This window comes from Furipterus horrens, unplaced genomic scaffold (assembly GCF_987537825.1).
Source record: "Furipterus horrens unplaced genomic scaffold, mFurHor1.1.pri manual_scaffold_12, whole genome shotgun sequence".
Lineage (NCBI taxonomy): Eukaryota > Metazoa > Chordata > Mammalia > Chiroptera > Furipteridae > Furipterus > Furipterus horrens.
Window position 1 is genome coordinate 87,487,968 of NW_028327182.1, and position 4,821 is coordinate 87,492,788.

Below are 4,821 nucleotides of genomic sequence, written 5' to 3' on the forward strand. Positions count from 1 at the left end.
CAATTTTATAGTTTAAGAAGCATCAGTATCTAATACTGTAACGGCACTTAATAATAATATCTGAGTATTAAAAAAGGATCTTCCCTTACAGGGGGTAAAATTTATCCCTAGAATAAATACTGCTCTAATATGACCTAAGAAGCCTTTTTAAAAGCACAACTTGAAAGAACCAAGCTGAATTCATGTAACTTAATTGTATCCTACAGCAAAGCTCTACATATATTTAAGAAAATGAAAATATCCAGAACCATTTGGTATCTAATAAAAATTATGACGTATAATGCAAAATGGAAAGTACAAGCCATAATGAGGAGAAAAATAAATCATTAGAAAATGACCTAGAAATGACATGTGAGAGAATTAATAGTTAATAGCATTAAAACAGGTATTATTAGTGCAACATAACTCAAGAAACTAAGGAAAAAAATCGAGTAAGTTATGTGTAGGTATAGAAGATACAAAAGAAAAAAGCCAAATCTAACTTTTAGAGGTGAAAACTACAATATCCAAGACTTTTAAAAGGACACTGGATATATTTAATATCAAACTAGAAAATTCAGAAGAAAGAATTAGTGAATATTAACACATAGACATAGAAAATATTCAAAACAAAATACAGGAGGGAAAGTACATGAAAAAACAAACAGCAATACAAACAGACCATTAGTGAGCTGAGAGGCCATTTAAAGTGGTTAATTATATATGTAATTATATATAATTATATCCCCAAAGGAGAGAAGAGAAGGGGGAATGAATAAAAAATATTTGAACAATGATGACTAAAAATTTTCCAGTTTGATGAAAAGTATAAACCCACAGTTCCCAGAGGCTCACTAAACCCCAGACAAAGGGAGCATAAAGGAAACTACGCCAAAGCACAGCATAACCAAATGCTTAAAGTCAGTGGTAAAGAGAAAATATTAGGAGAGGAAAAAGTCATATTTTGTACAGAGGAAAAAGTAGGAAGGTGTTTGCTGTTTCCTCATCAGAAAAAAGTGAATGCTGGGATATAATGGAAGAACATCTTCAGAGTACTATGGAAAAAAGAACAAACAACACTGTCAAATGAGCATAGGTTTATCCTGCAGACTCTCTTTCAAAAGGACAATAATGCTTTTTTATTTTATGTTTTAAAACAAGCTTTTTCTATTCTAGCTATGGCTATTATGTCTCTGATTTATGGTGGCTATTGAGTAATGATAGTTTTTTATCTTAATGTAGAAAATTTGCTGATTTTTTTTTTGGTATGTTAGAGTTTTTTTTTATAAAATAATCTTCTATCCAAAAAGCATAAAAATATCCTTTATAATTAAAAAAATATTTAAAAACACAGACATCCTTGCTTTGCATGGCTCTGATATGCAGAAATTTCAGTTATGATGGCTCAGTTAACTAGCACTAATCCCCCCCAACATGGTTCAAATTTCAGTTATATGGCATATTAACTGTGAAGAATTGCACAAACTTCACTGTAGTTACTTAGTCCACAAACTGCTATATAAATAAAAAATGTATACCATGATCACTGATAATCATGTCATGGCTCTCCAAGTCTGTTGATGACTGGTCAGCATGTGCCTCTTATTCAGCTCAGGCACAGACAACAAAGCAGACAGGCGTGCTGTCTCCCAGAAATAAATCCTTGTGATATTTTATAAGAATGAATAACCGATCAAGGGAAATGGCCAAAAACGATGCAAATGTGGGAAAGGAGAGAAAGTGATGACACTGGCAGTGAAATTCAAATTGAACAGCAATGGAGTTACAGGTAAAATAGCTGACATGGAATGTTGACATGCTGTCATGCTAGAGACTAGATAAGCAGCCACAGGAAGTTAATGACAGCCAACTTATCAACGTAAATGAGGGAAGCAGTAGGGATGACAAAAATGATGACCCAGAAAAAATGACACTAACAAAATACCTACATTAAAGGAACTCCTGGAGACTCTTCATAGTCTTTAAAGCACAAACATACTATTTTGTGTTGGAAACTAATCCAAACTTTTGGCAATTCACCAACACATAGGAAAGACTGGACACACTCAATGAAGAGGAAAACATTAGTCAACTATTAATTTTTTTACAATGAAATAAAACACTGTATTCACAATGTTCCTGATGTTTTACATTAACATTGTACTAAATAGATTTTAATTTTATTGTGTTTTTCTTCCATATACATGTATAAGCAACAGTAAGAGTTTCAACGTTTTGGAAAGAAATGTAAAGGTCATAGAACAATGATAATATTGTCTATTGATTATGAAGATAATTCTACACAGTTTCAGTTTTTTAGTTATCTTTATGGTTCTATATAACAACACAAGCAAGGGATGCTTATATTGTTTTTAACCTTAATGCTTTATTCTACCTAGTATTGATTTTTAGGATTGTATGAGGTAGGAAATCATTACATGAAGCAGGAAGTTATTTTCTTTTTCTAATAATATGAATATCCAAGTACCTTAGTACCACATATTGATCACTCCTCTCATCCCTTACTGATTACTAATTTTATCTGTTTTATATATTTCTATCACTGCATTAATAAGTGCACACTGTGATACAGTCTAATGGTCATTTCTATCCCTGCCCACTAGCATAATATTTTAATTAAAATGTGTACACTAAATATTGATATTTCAATGGGAAAGTCCCTCTATTTTATCATGTTTCAGGAGCATCTTAGCTCTTCTTGATCCTTTAATCTGTCTTAAAATTTCATAATAGGCTAGTAAATCTTTCAGATTTGCACTGTAGAGAATGAGACTAATTCCTAACATCTATACATGTTTCAAATGTTATCTCCCAGGTGAATTGAAACGTTTATCATAACATGGTAACCTTTTTATTCATAACATTGATTTTTTTTTTTTTAGTCTGTTTTGTTTGATGATATTCACTTACCTTTCCCAGGATTCTTTGGGTTAAATTTTCCTGGTATGTCCCTTTCTATATATTTAAATTTTTAATAATTTATTATTTAAACATGTATTTAAAATACCATCTAACTAAGTTTGTTTTACTTTTTTTTTACTCCAGTGTGATAGTCTCTATTCTTTTAGGTACCAACTTTAAATAATTTACAGTTAGGTAACTATTGATACATTTGGATTTGTTGTGCTATTTTACAGTTTACATTTCCTCTATTTTGCAGTTTCTATACTGGTATTTTTTTTCTTTGTTATTTTCCTTGGATTAGTTTAAATTTCTTTTTTCCTATTTTATTTTTATAGTGGTTTGGAAATCAAAGCCCTTAAAACTATCATTTAATAACTTCTCTTGAAATATTATCATGCATATTTAATCGATTTTAGCATGCATATCTTACCTCCCTTACATTAACTCTAATTATATCCTCCTAACATTAAGCTAATGCTACCCAACATATTTTGTTCCTGACATTTTTTGTCAATATACATACACACATATATGATATGAATATACATGCATATATACATACATACATGAATGCAAATGCATAAAATATACCATTTTCAAATGTACTTTCACATTGTTATGCAACTATCACTCCCATCCATACCCAGAATTTTTTTCTTTCCCCAAACTAAAACTCTGTGCCCATTAAACAGTAACTCCTGATTCTTTTCCACCCCAGTACCTGAAAACCACCACTCTACTTTCTATCTCTGTGATTTAACTGCTTCAAGCCTCATATAAGTGGAATTATGCTGTATTTGGTCTTTTGTGAGTGGCTTATATTACTTAGCATAATTTTATCCTTGATTTAAAATGTCAGAATTTCTGCCACTTGAATGTTCAGTAATATTCCACTGTATGTATGTAACGGACACTTTGGTTGCTTCCGTCTTTTGGCTATTGTGAATAATGTTGCTATGAGTATAGGTACACATCTATTGGTTTGGGTCTCTGTTTTTAAAATAGTTTGGACATATAGCCAGATTTGAGTTTCTGGACCCTATGATACCTCTATTTTTAATTTTACGAGGAACACCTATACAGCTTTTCATATCAGCTTCAACATTTTACACACCCATCAGCAATGTTCCAGAAAAAAATGTGTGAATGAGAAGCAGGGTAGAACATGATCAATCTTTCAAAAGTGTAAATAAAGTATAAGAAATACAGAACAATGCTTTTCAAATGTGAACCTGGTGTTATCTGAGTATTTGTTTAAATGTATTTTCCTTCTATACCTCAAACAGAAAATGAACTTTTCCAAGACAGGATCTGATAATGTGCATTTTATGTGTCTCTACATTTGAGAACCACTCATTGAAGGAAGGAGATGTTATGTTATTTTCAATCTTGGGCTTAAAAGCAGGTTTTATAGACTTGAGCTTGTCCATAGTCTGAGTATCTAGCAGAGAGAGAATAAGTGAATATTTAGGAGAATGAGTTTTCCAGGCAGGAAGAAATGGAAAGTGCCTTAAATATAAGTGGTAGAGTTTTCTTGAAGTGTAATATGTCTACTTAACCTTTCTTTCCTTTACTTTACCATGATTAGCTTTTTATAGAAAAGTTATAATTGTAATGGGTATTGAAAGAAGCAGAAGTAACTTGTTAAATGACGAGCTACTTACGGTACATGTGGAATGATGGTGGGAAGAAAGCCATACATTTAAAGGAAGGCTTTCTTGACTATAACAAATAAAATATATTTGAAATAAATGACACAGTGGTTATTCATTCAAAATAATAAGATTGCTTTAAGGAAAGGGGAATTGTAGTAAAAATAGTGAACAAGTCTGAATTTTTCACCATATTTAATGCCATTTTCAAATAAAAAATGTGAACACTAGTAATGTGTTTTTACTCTATTTATTACCTTCTCGT